The following is a 14,693-nucleotide window of genomic DNA, read 5'->3' as shown; positions in this document are numbered from 1 at the left end:
GCCTCACCCACCCGTCTTCTGATCAAGGCCTCAGCAGCAACCCCAGGCGAGGATGGCAGGACAACCTCCTAGGGCCAGTACTAACCAGTGGCCGGGAAAACCATGAGCCAGTTAGATGGTGATGGTTGCTACATTTGGGGAGTGGTCTGTGACACTCCCTTGGGAGATGAAGTTAAACTGAATCTGTCTCCCTTCTTGAATCCCTGCCGCATCCTGTGCCCTCCCTATAAGCCCCGACCTTTGTGAATTCGCATAGGACTAACGGGATAGCCTCAGACTGAGCCTGCTGACAATGCAGACAGAAACCATTGGGTAACTGGCCGGTCGGTGCCGAGGGAGCCACGGAATCCTGTAGAATGCCAGCTATGAGGGGCAGACGTGAGTGGGCAGGTGCCAGCCAGCGGGAAGGAGGGCCAAGGAGAAGCCAGGAGGTCAAGAGCAGGGCCGCACCCTCTGGGACCAGCTAGCTATCCCAGAGCTGCCTCTTCCCCTGCTACCAGGCACATTCCCGTGGGACAGCTTTGTTTACGGGGACCTGAGTGAATCTTTTTTCCCTGACCCCAATAAAACAGGGGAAGGCAAACAGCAACACTCTAACGAGATATGGGAAGGAATTTTTTTTTTTAAAGCAGCTTGCCCAAGGGTGTTTATTGCGGCGCTCGCTATTCATAGCAGCCAAAAAATTTGGAAAGACCTCAGATGCCCAAGACGTGACTGTGGAGGGGCGATTCGTAGAGAAGATGCCTGAGAGCAAGCAGCTGGATGCAGACAGAACTTGAACTCCCTCCTAGCGAGATGGACAAGTGCACGTCACAAGTGTTGGGAAAAGGCAAAGGGTATATAAGTAGGTCGCATTTTAAGTACTTTTAAGTCTTCTTTTGTAAGCTTGGGAGGACAAGGGAAATTTAAATGAGATGAAAGGCATTTTTCCACAGGTGGCTATAAAGAGAGATGCTCCATGTCACCCAGCGTTGCTTTCTCTCTTTTGTACCCCCTTCTCCATGGGGGATGTGTTCTGAGACCCCCAGCGGATACCTGAAACCGAAGGTAGTACCCTACCCTGCCTAGACTATGTTTTTTTTTTCCTGTATGCACCAATGGTAAAGTTTTTAATTTATAAATCAGGCACAGAGAGATGAACAGCAAAGAGATGAACAACAAAAACTAGTAATAAAGCAGAACAATTATAAGACCCTACGATAAAAGTTAAGTGAACATGGTCTCTCTCAAAATATCTTGTCATCCTGCACTCACCCTTCTTGTGATGATGTGGAGTGACGAAATGCTCGCGGGATGAAATGGAGGGCAGCGAGTGACGGAGGCATTGTCACGTGGCATGAGGCTGCTCCTGACTTTCTGAGGAGTCATCAGAGGAGGATCATTGACTTCCGGACATGGTTGAAGGGCATGACTGTGTAGGTACCAATGTGAGGTCCCTTCCCTCTTTGTCTGCCTCTGAGGTGGGGGCGTCACCAGGGAGCCCGACTCAGGGAGGAAGGGATGAGGGAGCCCAGCTCAAAGCTTGCAGGCAGCCCTGCCTGGCCCTTGGACTGACCTAGCAACCTAACAGAGTAAGCATGGGGACAGCCTGTTCTGTTCCATGCGGGAGATGGAGAACTACATTCCTTGCACATTGTCATCTGCCTCACTGGGCTATTGTTCTGAGTGTCTCCTCTTCCCCTAGAAGGAGAGCAGCTCAGACCATCTTTGGGGATGCCCACCATATATTGCTGCCTCACTTAGAGGGGTCATTGCCACATTTATTGATGATAATCCTCAGACACCACCCTGTGGCAATGGTGCTATTCCTTTCCCGTGTTCTACATGTGGGAGAGGGGCATGGTGACGGTGCTCACTGCAGGCAAGGCTGGTCTACGCATCGCTGAGCTGCCCGTGGGTGGCGGTCATACAAACCCACTGGCTCAGCACACGCCCTGGGTTGGCACCTCGCTGGACACTTTAGACACGTTATATGATCAATTTGATCTGCTGTAGGCAGCCCCTGCCTTATGCCTGAGGACACCAAGGCTCAGTGTGGTCGGTGACTTGCCCAGTACCGTGATAGATGTTCTCAGTGGCTCTTCTGGAAGACTAATTGCTCTCCGTGTTGCTGGAATGGACACATCAATCTCGAAAGACCCAATTGGGGTGTTTGGTGACAGCCCCAACTCTTGGATAGGGTGGGGGCCCTGAATAGGTGTCTTTTGCAGTTAGCGTGGGCATTTTGGCATCAAGTGCCGGAGAGATTCTTTGAGACCGTTGATGAATGTGATAGCAATGGATACGGATAACCACATTCTCTAAAAAGGTCCCAAAAGCCAAGTGTTATTATTGTGTGCACCTACAATAGAGCATAACTGATGCCAAGGGCATCTCCAAAAACACCCAGGCTCTGTTGCAGGACAGAGCTGTCCATGGGCGCTGGAGGGGAGGGTGACAGCTCAAAGTCTCAGTTGAGGACTGACGCCCCTGTCCAATCTCACCCAGTGTTGGCAGGCTTCCTCCCGCACCTTCCCTGGTGGTTGGGAATCTTACTCCTCAGAAGAGAGCAGAGCACGTGATCACAAAGCTCCTCCCTCCGTCACAGATATTCAGAGTCGGCCAGAAGCTTCTGTGCAAAAAGGTGGCCCCTTGATGCTGCCCCTCTTTTTTTATTGTTATGTTAATCACCATACATTACATCATTAGTTTTTGCTGTAGTGTGCCATGATTCACTGTTTGCGTGTAACACCCAGTGCTCCACGCAGACTGTGCCCTCTTTAATACCCATCACCAGGCTCACCCATCCCCCCACCCCCCTCCCCTCTAGAACCCTCAGTTTGTTTCTCAGAGTCCATCGTCTCTCATGGTTTCTCTCCCCCTCCAACTTACTCCCCTTCATTCTTCCCCTCCTGCTATCTTCTTCTTCTTTTATTTCTTAACACATATGGCATTATTTGTTTCAGAGGTACAGATCTGTGATTCAACAGTCTTGCACAATTCACAACACGCACCATAGCACATACTCTCCCCAATGTCTATCACCCAGCCACCCCATCCCTCCCACCCCCCACCACTCCAGCAACCCTCAGTTTGTTTCCTGAGATTAAGAATTCCTCATATCGGTGAGGTCATATGATACATGTCTTTCTCTGATTGACTTATTTCACTCAGTGCTGCCCCTCTTTATGACAGCTTTCCATGCACCATCTTAGTGAACAACTCCATCAGTTGGAAAAGGAAAAACAAGAGTCAAGAAAACTGAACACTGAGGATGGGTATTGGCTCTGGGGACTGAAGACGTCACAGGCGTGGGTTCCTTGTGCTCCTGCACCTGGAGGCCCACGGGGCAGCCTCCTCCACAGCTGACCACCCTGGGAAGCTAGGAAGGCTGTCCGTGCAGTGGGGGTGCCATGCTCTCTTCCACAGCCTGTGTGCCCCAAGAGAAAGCAGACTCCTTATCTGGACCCCCCAGCGAACGTCCTTCCTTCACTCATCTTTGGTTCCCAATCTCACTGCTAAACCAACCCCGGCATCATTGATCACTGGGGCTGGGATTACTCTGATGACCAGACCCAGCCAAGAAGAGGCAGGCGAGCCCCCGCCCCGTCCCCCGCTGTGCCATGTCTGAATTACTGACCCACAAGGTCTGCAAACATAATAAAATGGCATTTGTACTCCACCACCAAGTTTGGGGTGCTTTATTAGGTTGCAATAGAACACTGAAGCAGTATGCACAAAATTCAGCAAAATGTAAAAACTTAGGAAAACTGCCACTTAAGGTAAGAGCTATTATCCTGACTTCCTAGCTGAGGACATTGAGTTGAGACAGACTGCACAATATTTTTGCCCCAAACCACACAACTAGTAAGGAGCATGGTTAAAGTTGGAACTGGTCTTTCTGCTTCCAGAGCACAGAACCGTATACAGAGCCTCAACCCAGTTCTCCATGTGCTGCGTGCCCCCCGAGGCACTAGGACAGCTGTCTCAGTGGGTGACGATCCCTCCTTCCAAGGTTCCCGATGGCCGATGCAGGAAGAGTCCTCCAGCAGCTGATGCAGAGATGCACGCTCTTGGGGAGCGGCTCCCAGTTGCACCCCTTGCTGATAGCACTCCTGAAGCTGCAGCCTCCCTGGACTCTTGGGTCCCTTGGTGGTCTGCTAGCTGAGTCTGGGCAGCCGTGCCTGTCAGGGGTGTTCCCAGGGTGCCTCTGCTCTGAACAGGCACAGCTCCTTCAAGGGCTCTGTCGTGCCCCCCAGAGTCCTGGTAAGGAAGCCTCTGTAAGAGCTGCCATCACCGGAACTGTCCTTCCAACTAGTTACAGTGCTCAAAGATGGTCAGCATCTCAGTCAGTGTTTGTAAGTGAATGTGGTGTTTGCAGACACAGGACAGACTCCAGAGCCACTGGTGGGCCGGTATTCCCAGTGCTTTCAGAGCTGCATCGCTTCCTGCCCTTATCCCTTCCCCTCACCCCTGCAGACCCCTGCAGAAGCTGGGCCTCGTGGGGTCTTGTCCTAAGGGAAACCTGAGGGGGTGTCTCACAGAGGTGCTCTGGGCGGACGTTCTGCCTAGACTCGTGCCCCAGTTCCAGCCCTGGGTGGGCATCCGCCTTTACGGCACACAAATCTTAACCTCCTGGTCACTTCCTCCTGGACCAAAGCCCTGTCTCATCTTTGCCTGAGCCCTGGGTACCTGCTCTGGACTTCTGTCCATGGCTGCACCTGGCAGCTACCTCCACCCACCTGCCCTATGACAGACCTTCCACGGTCACCCGGCATTTCATCACCAGGAGGGTCACCCGCTTGCAAGACTCCTACCACTTGCAGACTTTTTTGGATATACTGCCTTGGTGCATCTGCTCTGACCTGGACCCACTGTCTCTAGGGGAGGCCCCTCCCCTTGCGTATTTCTGGGTCTGTCCATCCTGTGGGTGTCTCTGGTCTCCAGATGGTCACAATTCCCAAGCTCGCATCCCAGCCAGCTCCCCAAACCCCCTAAAAGCAGGGGGTGGGTAGGTAGGGCAGGTTAAAATCCCCAACTTAAAGAGAGTGTTTAATATCTTCTTCCACACTGGACTCAGGGACACATGCCTAAGCAGATATGCCATCACATTTTATGATCCTAAAACCAATGAAAGCCCCTTTCCCAAAGAGGGAGAAGTTCACAATGTTGAAATCTAAATTGCAGGATTTTGCACCAAAGAAATCCTATTAGGTCATACACTTAAATAACTGGGTACATGGAAAATCACACAGTGACAAGAAATGACCGTGGAGACAAGAGGAACAGTTGGAGATGGTGGGGCTGGGGCCAGAGAGACGTGCCTTTGAATACCAGTTCTGTTGTTAGGTGACTTTGGGAAGTCACGTAGCTCTCCTGAGTCAGCTTCCTTGATTATGAGATCGGGGCAGGAACATTGGCCTCGAAATGGATTGCTAGGATTAACTGCACTGTGCACACAAAGCGCCTGGGACGGTGTGCACAGTGAGGTGTGCATGAGACAGCTGATCATCCGCCGATGGTGAGGCTGATACCCAGGAAATGTGGCTTGTTTTGAGGATAGAGGAGAAAAAGAAAGAGGAAGGAAAGATAAAAATAAAAAAATTCTCCTGGAGAAATCTGTCCTAGATAGTCATTCCATCTTTAAATTCTATGGGCGCTAAGTAACAGTGACTCTGGGTTACACTTGCATCTGAATAAGCGAGGGGCGCCTGGGGTGGCTCAGTCGGTTGAGCGTCTGGCTCTTGACGTCGGCTCAGGTCATGATCTCAGGGTTATGAGATCGAGCCCTGCATCAGACTCCGTGCTGGGCATGGAACCTGCTTAAGATTCTCCCTCCCTTGAAAGGGGAGCCCTCCTACACTGTTGGTAGGAATGCTAGCCGGTGCAGCCGCTCTGCAAAACAGTATGAAGCTTCCTCAAAAAGTTGAAAATAGAGCTACCATACGATCCAGCAATTGCACTACTGGGTATTTACCCCAAAGATACAAATGTGGGGATCTGAAGGGGTACGTGCACCCCAATGTTTATAGCAGCAATGTCCACAATAGCCAAACTGTGGAAAGAGCCAAGATGCCCATCGACAGATGAATGGATAAAGAAGAGGTGGTATATATACACAATGGAATATTATGCAGCCATCAAAAGGAATGAGATTTTGCCATTTGCAACGACGTGGCTGGAACTGGAGGGTATTATGCTGAGTGAAATAAGTCAATCAGAGAAAGACATGTATCATGTGACCTCACTGATATGAGGAATTCTTAATCTCAGGAAACAAACTGAGGGTTGCTGGAGTGGTGGGGGGTGGGAGGGATGGGGTGGCTGGGTGATAGACATTGGGGAGGGTATGTGCTATGGTGAGCGCTGTGAATTGTGCAAGACTGTTGAATCACAGATCTGTACTTCTGAAACAAATAATACATTATATGTTAAAAAAAAAAAGAAGAAGATAGCAGGAGGGGAAGAATGAAGGGAGGGAAATCGGAGGGGGAGAAGAACCATGAGAGACTATGGACTCTGAGAAACAAACTGAGGGTTCTAGAGGGGAGGGGGGTGGGTTAGCCTGGTGATGGGTATTAAAGAGGGCACGTACTGCGTGGAGCACTGGGTGTTACACGCAAACAATGAATCATGGAACACTACATCAAAAACTAATGATGTAATGTATGGTGATTAACATAACATAATAAAAAAATAAATAAAATAAAAAGATAAAATAAAAAGATTCTCCCTCCCTTTTGGTCTGCCCTCCCCCCCACCCCACGCTCTCTCTCTCTCTCTCAAAAAAAAAAAAAAAAAGAACGAAAGAGAAGAAAATGAATAAGCAAGTAAGTGAGAAAGACTCTGCCCATTATCATGATACAGATGCTGGAGCAGGAGTGCGGGGCAGAGGGACAGATGGCTCGCTCCCCCAGCCTCCGCCTGGACAGGGATTCTCACCACCTCCGGTGCAGGCTGCCCGATCCCCCTGGTGCAGCTCCAGGATTAGTTGTTCTTTCTCTGCATAGCCTCACAGGACGACATGCAGGCAGATTAATCCTCTTAAACATTAAACAAGGTACGTTAACGGTGGCAGCTTCTGCATGCCACTATTCAAACATTAACTTTGTGATGCCGCCTTGCAAACAAACCTTCGCTACCCTTCTCACCCACCACGGACGTCATGTTCATACTAAATCTTCAGTAGCTCTAAATGCGTTTTACCAATGAATGAGTTTCGTTCTTATTTTGGATTCTCCTATTAGCTCCGGAATGTTGGTTATTAAAACCATCCAGTGTATTGGGCTGGAAATATATTTCATTAAGTAAAGTTGGTATGATATTAGTGGTTAATTAACTTCTAATTGAGTTTAAGGGCTGACTTGACCATTTTATTTTTTAAGTGGCTGAAAAGGAGCTCTTGGTTTAGAGGCATAGCTGGGTTTGCATACCTTGGGATTCAGAACTGTGTGCTACCTGTTGAACTCTAATTCCTAGTCCTTCTAGAGGAGGTGGGGGTCTGAGCTGTTCACTGCCATACGGGCCGTGTGCTTGGGGCCAGAGGCTGCTGGTCATCCACTAACCAGCCACCCCTCTCCTGCTGGTAGAGCCTGGACCCCCAAGAGAGAGTGCCAGGTGCTGCTAGGGCTTGGGCCCATGACCATATTTTGGCCACTGAGATGTGAGAAGAAATCTCCTGGAACCTTCTAGAATGAGGCAAGAGAGGAGATATGTCCCCTGTCTGCCTTTGGATGCAGCCCTAAGAGGACCCAGTTCTGGAGCTCCCTCTGCACCGTGGCCTTCGTGGCAGTGGGGATAACCATCAGGGGAAGGTAGCAGTAGGAGCGCCCTAGGGCAGGTGGAAAGCGCCCAGGTCCTGGCTGACGGTAGCGAGCCCTGTTCTGTTCCCAACCGCTCAAAACACCCGTAGGAGCACAGCATCCTTTATTTTTCCCTTGAAAATAATTCACCTTACTGGTTTAGTGTTCTGGAAAGGCGAGGGATTGACAGGCCTAAAGTACAGAAATATCATTCCAAAGATTCAGGTTGCACACACACATCTCTGTTTAAAACTAGATGTGAAAAGGTAACAGTTTCTCAGTCGCTTCATGTAGCAAACCACTCTAAAAATTAAATAATACTAAGAACTCCTGACTTCCTCTGTGCATATTTAACCTGAAAGTAGTCACCTGCCTGCATTATTCTTGGAGCACAGCATTCTTTCAGTGAAGATGGACCTGTCTTGGAAAGAGTCCCCGGAGGCACCTGCAAAGGCTTCCTCATTTTTCTGCCGCTTCACGAGGGGGTCTTCTTGCTCCGCCCATGAGCTCTGCCTGAGTGCTCCCTCCCTCTGGGCCAGGGTCTGCTTAGTCTCCTCACAGCCCTAAGACACCCAAGCAAGACTCCACGGCAGCTTGGCTGACCCTGAGGCACTCTCACTCGCTCCCGTGGCAGGGCATTGACCTGGGAGGTGACAGAGTCCTGCCCACGTGCCAGGCAACCTGGTGTTAACCCGTGTGCACCCACGGCGAGGCCTCCTCCTCTGTGCGGCCCCAGAGGGCTGCTGCCCCGTGAGAATGGGGGCCCACGCGTGGCCAGATGTGCTGATGTTTCAAGGGAAGCAAAGACTGATTTTATGCGGGAAATTTAACAAAATTTTAATCACGGTATAGAGAGCCCTCTGCCCCTGCTAAATATCACAATAGAAAATGGTAGGTCATAACCAACTCATGTACACCAGCTTCCCCAATCTCCTGCTCTACCAAGGATCTCTGAGCCCACCTGTAGCCTGCAGCTGTTCACCTAGAACCTTCTCTCCCTATTGTCGCAACCCACATCATCCGCACCAGCAAAAGTCCCCGAGCTGCTCTCCTGGATCCACCCTGGAGCCAGATGGGGCTTTCTATGACACAACTGTGATTGTCCATCTCCTCTAGATCACCAGCGGAACAGGCAAAACAAAGCAAAAACTCTGACCCTCACCTCACGACCCCTACAAAACTAACTCAGCTTGGATTATAGATCTAAACATAGGAGCTTAAAAGTGTAACACTTCCAGAAGTAAACTGTTGCAGGCCTTGGGTTAGGCAAGAGTTTCTGAGATGGGGTGCAAAAAACAAACCACAAAAGGATCCTTTGATAATTTTCAACCTACAAAATTAAAAACTGCACTTTGGAAGACACTGTGAAAAAAGGAGAACAGGTGGGAGAATGTACTTGTAAAACCTGTCTATCCGAACGGACTGGCGTCCAGAATATATAAAGAACTCTCAGAATTCAATAAGAAAGCACCAATGTGAGTTTTTAAAAAAATGGGCCAAAGACATACTTCGGAAAAGAAGTATGCATAGCCAGTAAGCTCACGCACAAGTGTCCCACATTATTTGCCATGAGGAAAACCCAAATTAAAATCAGAACGAGACACCATGACACACCAGTTGAAGTGGCTAAAACTGGAAAGACTAACAATACCATGTATTGATCAAGATGCCGAACAAACCAGACATTTGTGGTGCAGGCACAATTGGTACAGATCACTTTGAAAACAGTCTGGTGGTTTCTTATAAAGTCAAACGCATCTCATAGGACCCAGCAATCTCACTTCTAATTATTTACCCGAGAGTAATGAAAACTTATATTCCCAGAAGAACCTGGGTAGCAGTTTTATTTCTGGTTGCCATAAACTGGGGCTTGCCCAAATTTCCATCAGCCAGTGAGTGGATGAACATCTTGAGGTAAGGGTATCCGTGGATCGTATTCGGCATTAAAAAGGAACAAGCTATTGATTCATGGACCAACACAGATGAATCTGTAATGCATCATGCTAAGGGAGAAGGGCCAGATAGAAAAGTCTATACGCTGTGTGATTCCATTCATATGACAATCTTTATTTTTTTTATTTTTTTTTAAAGATTTTATTTATTTATTTGAGAGAGAGAGAGAATGAGAGATAGAAAGCACCAGAGGGAAGAGGGTCAGAGGGAGAAGCAGACTCCCCGCTGAGCAGGGAGTCCGATGTGGGACTCGATCCTGGGACTCCAGGATCATGACCTGAGCCGAAGGCAGCCGCTTAACCGACTGAGCCACCCAGGCGCCCCATATGACAATCTTTAGAAGGCAAACTAGGAGCAAGGGGGTAGATGAAAGGCTGCCAAGAGTGGTGCGGGGGAGTGATGGCAAGGCGCCAAGAGGGAAGCTTTTGGGTGATGAAACGGGTCTTTATCTTCCCTGGCATCATGGTAACACAACTGTCTACCTTTCCAAAACCCCATGTGATTTTTCCCGAAGGTAAAATAAATCCCGATAAACCCATCTTAAGAAACGTCCTTCAGGGAGCCCCTGTTTAGGGTACAGAGTCATTGTGATTCAAGCTACCTTGTGCAAAGGAGAGTTCCTAAGAAAAATGGATTTCCATGGAAATCTAAAACAAGAGCTGCAAGTCCCCGGGGCCCAGAGAGACGGAAGAGAGAGGGCATCTATTTGGGGCTGCTACCAGCACCTCCCGTAACAAACTGAGCCCAGAGCAGCTGTTCCTCACCTGGTCTGACTGTTCCTCACTTCACACTCAAACTCCCCGGTGCCGGCATCGACTGGCCCTGTCCCTCCTCCCACTGGCAAATCCATGAATGGGAGTCCTTGGGCCAAGGGTCACCCTCCCTCCCCAAATCAATTGCTACTTAGGGACCATGGAAATCGGGGTTGTTGGGGAAACTCTGGGAAATCAGGCTGGATGGACCCAGGAGGGAAAACTCTCCCTCCCTCTCATCACCTTTGGGATAAAATAGAAACGCCTGAGCATGACAAATAGTCCCCTCTCACCTTTTCCGGCCTGGTCTCTTGTCACGTCTCCTGATGCCCCCATGTCCTCCAGCCCTGTCCCCCGTATTGTATAACCAAGTTTGACTACCCGGTAGATTCTTTCTCAGCTTTGGTGAGGCACATGCCCCACCCTCCACTTAGTTCCCCCTTTGCAGAACTTACCATCTTGGGCCCTCCAGGGCTCCACTGGGGCATTGCCACCACGGGGAAGCCTTCCCTGAATGCCGCTAGGCTTCCCACCTCTGTATGCAGGGGGAGGGGGCAGCCTGTATTCATTCCTCAGGTTTAGAGGAGTCAAAGAAACACCGCGTTTGGAATACTGGTGTGCAAGCCGGTCCTGAGGGAGTGTGTCAAAAGTGCAGACTGACCCCAGAGGGGCAAACTCTACAGGGCGGGGGCTGGCCTAGGGGGTCGGCTGAGCAAACAGGTGCCTCAGGGTTCTGTGGCAGGCATGGTGATTGTATTATGATTATAGATCAATCCCCACCCCATATAGGGCTTCCCCACTCCACCTGCACTTGGGTGCTCTCCTGCAGATGGGTAAACTGAGGCTCAGAGAGGCGAGGCCCCAGACCTGTCCATAATGCTGTTGACCACAGGTTTCCAGCTCTGACTGCCAGGGACATGCCTGCAAGAAGCCTCCCCCCCTCCCCCGCCCCAAACCTCTGCACACAGCAGGGCCTCGCTGTCTGGCCTCACCCACTCGAGAAGGGAGGGCCACTTCTGGCCAGAGCATTTCACCTTCAAGGTGCCGCTCACCTCTTCTCTTTTCCTTTGCCAAGGCTGCTGGCTGCGTTGGAGATGGTGCCTGGGTCCCAGGGCCTATCATTCCTTTCATCCATTCATTTGCTCTATTGATACAGCCATTTCCGAGATACTATTTTGCAGTGATGACTTATTTCAGGGAGTGCCCGGCACTCCCCCTGCTGGGATGATACTAGCAAACAGCAAGGGGTTAGCCTTGTCCCGGGCTTACAGTCAGTGGAGGAGACAGTAACCAATTCCTTACTAATTATAATAGGAGTCTATCGGATTCTCTGCTTTCAGCTGAAGGAGGCTTCTAGCACATGGTTGCATAACTGAATTCCTCACTGTCACGAAATCCTGTTTTTTGTCCTGACACCTCATTGCGGCAGTGCATTTCCCTCGGCGAAGTTCTTGAACACAAAGCCGCACAGCCTGGGCCCGGGTAGGCTGGCTTCTCTAGGGTAATTCATCCACTGCATGGCTGTAACCCACTGGGGGTTTCCATCCTTCTGAAATGGAGCATGTGGCCAGGGAGCATTTGGAATTTGCAGCAGGAGAAGGTAAGGTGCAATCTGCCCACAGAATTGGCTCGGCTCTGGGGACAGCTGTAGCTTCTAGAGCTGCAACAAGAGTGACAAGTTCATGAACTTGTATCATAAAGTGATACTGAATGGGCCCTGCCCAGAAGGGAGAGGCATGCGTGGATGTCTACGCAGAGCTGGGAAATGTGGGGAATGAGGGCCTGTCCCAGGAATTCTAGGGATCGGTGTCAGCATGAAAACACTTGAGGACATTTATTTTGATCCCTTCTCAGTGAACAGTAATGTTTGAAAGCCCGTCCATGTTGAGGAAGCTAAATGCGATACCTGACCCCAGACTGAAGTTTGTCTGGGAATGAAACACTATAAAGGACATTCTCAGACCCACCGGCAAAATTGGGATATGGACCTAGAATACACACAAGGATTTTACAGTGTAAATTTATGAATTTGGTACCTATGCTAGGGTTGGGTAAGATAATATCCCTACTTTAGGAATGACATATCAAACTATATAGGAGTAAAGGACTACGGTGTACGGAGCTTGCTTACAAATGACGCATAAAAAAATATGCCTATATATACAGGGGCTTTTTGAACATCTATAAAAGCCCCCTGCCTATCAGGCTTTCTGAGTAGTGCAGGCATTCCTTGCTGAGCGGGGCCTTTGGCAAAGCTGTAAGATTCAAAGCTTATAGACTTTTGAGGAGATGGCCCCAAATTGAGTTTTCTCTTTAATTTTCTCTCCACCCTTTGTCTACAAACCCCTTATGTTTAGCTCCTTCATATCATTTTCTCTAGATGTTCATCTTACCGTTTTCTGAGCTTGGAGCAAACCCTAGACGCTTTCAGGAGGCCTATTTCAGTAATGGGAATGGATGACCTTTCACTGATACACTCTGTCCCAAGGTGGGAAAAGCAGGAGCTATATAAAGTGCCATAAAGGGTTTTGGCATAACGCTTACTCTGCACTGACCAGCTACTTGACCTTCAACAATTTATTCAACCTGGGGAAGATTAGGTTTCCTCCTCTATACAGTGGGCATCTCCAAGAGGTCCAGAGTGGGGGCTCCATAAGACGATTAGTGAATGTTTGGCACAAAATATGTGCTCAGTAAAGGTAAATTACACTGTAGCTGTTTCCACAACATCAAGACCCAGAAAAAGATGTAATTACTGTTACTATCGTATTTGCACTGTAATTTCAATTGGGGAGAGAGGTGAATAACCATATCGATGATAATGCTTTCCATTAACTCAGGGGTTCCCTCGTGCCAGTCACTCTCTGTAACAGCCATGACCTCATTGAACCTCCAGGACATGACCCTCGGACAGGCGCATTAGCCCATTTCAAAGATAAAGGTATACACTGAGGCTTGGAGGCATTAAGAACATATGTAGGGTTTCCCTACTCCACCCGCACTTGGGTGCTCTCCCGCCGATGGGTAAACTGAGGCTCAGAGAGGCCAGGCCCCAGACCTGGCTGGCTGTGGGCGGACACTGCAAACCCTGGTTCTCCTTTTCCGGAGTGGGACCGCCAGCCTACCACGGAGTCCGGGGCAGCCGCCCCTGGTCCGTCGGGTCCTTCTTCTGCGCCCGGGGTCGAGGATTTGGACGGTACGGTTAATGCTTAGAGTTTCAAAGAATTCGTTCCCAAATTGTCTTCTGGGACAGGTCCGACGTGTCCTTCGCTGGCGCCCCAGCTTGGGCGGCCGGGATCCCGCGTTCGTGGGTACCGGCGGTGGGGGTGGGGCAGGACGCGGGATCCCGGCACCGTAGCGCAGCGGCCCCTCCCCGCGGGTTCGGCCCCCCGGCGCACCCCCCCCCCCCGCGCCCCGCCCTGCGCCCAGGCCGCGGCTCCGCCCGCGCTGGCGGCCGCCGAGCGGTCCGGGCTGTGGCGGCGGCGGCAGCGGCGGCGGCGGCGGCGGCGGCGGCGGCAGCGGCGGGAGGAGGAGCAGGAAAAGCGGCCGGGGGAGGAGGCGGAGGCGGAGGCGGCGGAGGCGGAGGCGGGCGGAGGCGGGCGGCGGCGGGCGGGGCCGCGCGAGTTTAAAGCCCAGCGAGGGGGTGGGGAGGCCGGGAGGAGGCAGGAAGGGACGCGAGCGGCGCGCCGGCGGCGGGCTCGGCTGGGAGGCCGCGGAGACCCGCGCGGAGCCCAAAGTTTGCGCGCAGCCCCTGGGCGGCGGCGCGCGGGTGCCGGGACCGCCCTGCGCGCCGCCCTCGCCCGCCCCGGCCGCGCCGAGGGTCGCCGGCGGCCACGCGGAGGCGGCCGGGAGCGGCGCCGCGGCAGGTACGGAGTTGGGCGGGGAGCGCGGCGGCAAGTTACTTTGTGGTCGGCGCGGCCGGGCCCGGCGGCGGGCGGGCGGTCCCCGCGCCGTCATTGTCTGCGCGCGGGCCGGCCGGCCGGGGACGCCGGGCGCGGCGGGGGCGCGGCGGGCGGAAGGGCGTCGCCTCCGGGCCGGGGGCTGCGGCGGGGAGCGGGCGGTGGGCAGCGGGGAGCCGGCGGCGGGGGGCGGGCGCGGCGGGGAGCGGGCTGTGCGCGCGGCGCTCCGGGCCCGGGAGCCGAGGGGCCGGGCGGCGCCTTCCCGAGCCCTCGGGTCCGACGCCGGCCGCCCGCGGGCTGGGTCTGGG

General features: G+C 51.9%; 1 protein-coding gene across 1 annotated transcript in view; it reads left to right on the top strand.

Moving 5' to 3' along the window:
- The first annotated feature begins 14,148 nt into the window (after positions 1-14,148).
- The window catches only part of GRB10 (growth factor receptor bound protein 10), a 171,365-nt gene continuing 170,820 nt past the window's right edge, over positions 14,149-14,693 (top strand). The window contains exon 1 of the mRNA XM_027573017.2: positions 14,149-14,352. The gene's annotated coding sequence lies outside the window, so the exon portion shown is untranslated. The remainder of the gene's footprint in view (positions 14,353-14,693) is intronic.

Source organism: Zalophus californianus, chromosome 12 (assembly GCF_009762305.2).
Source record: "Zalophus californianus isolate mZalCal1 chromosome 12, mZalCal1.pri.v2, whole genome shotgun sequence".
NCBI classification, from domain to species: Eukaryota; Metazoa; Chordata; class Mammalia; order Carnivora; family Otariidae; genus Zalophus; species Zalophus californianus.
Note: the sequence above shows the minus strand (reverse complement) of the source record. Positions and strands in the feature narration are given on the sequence as shown.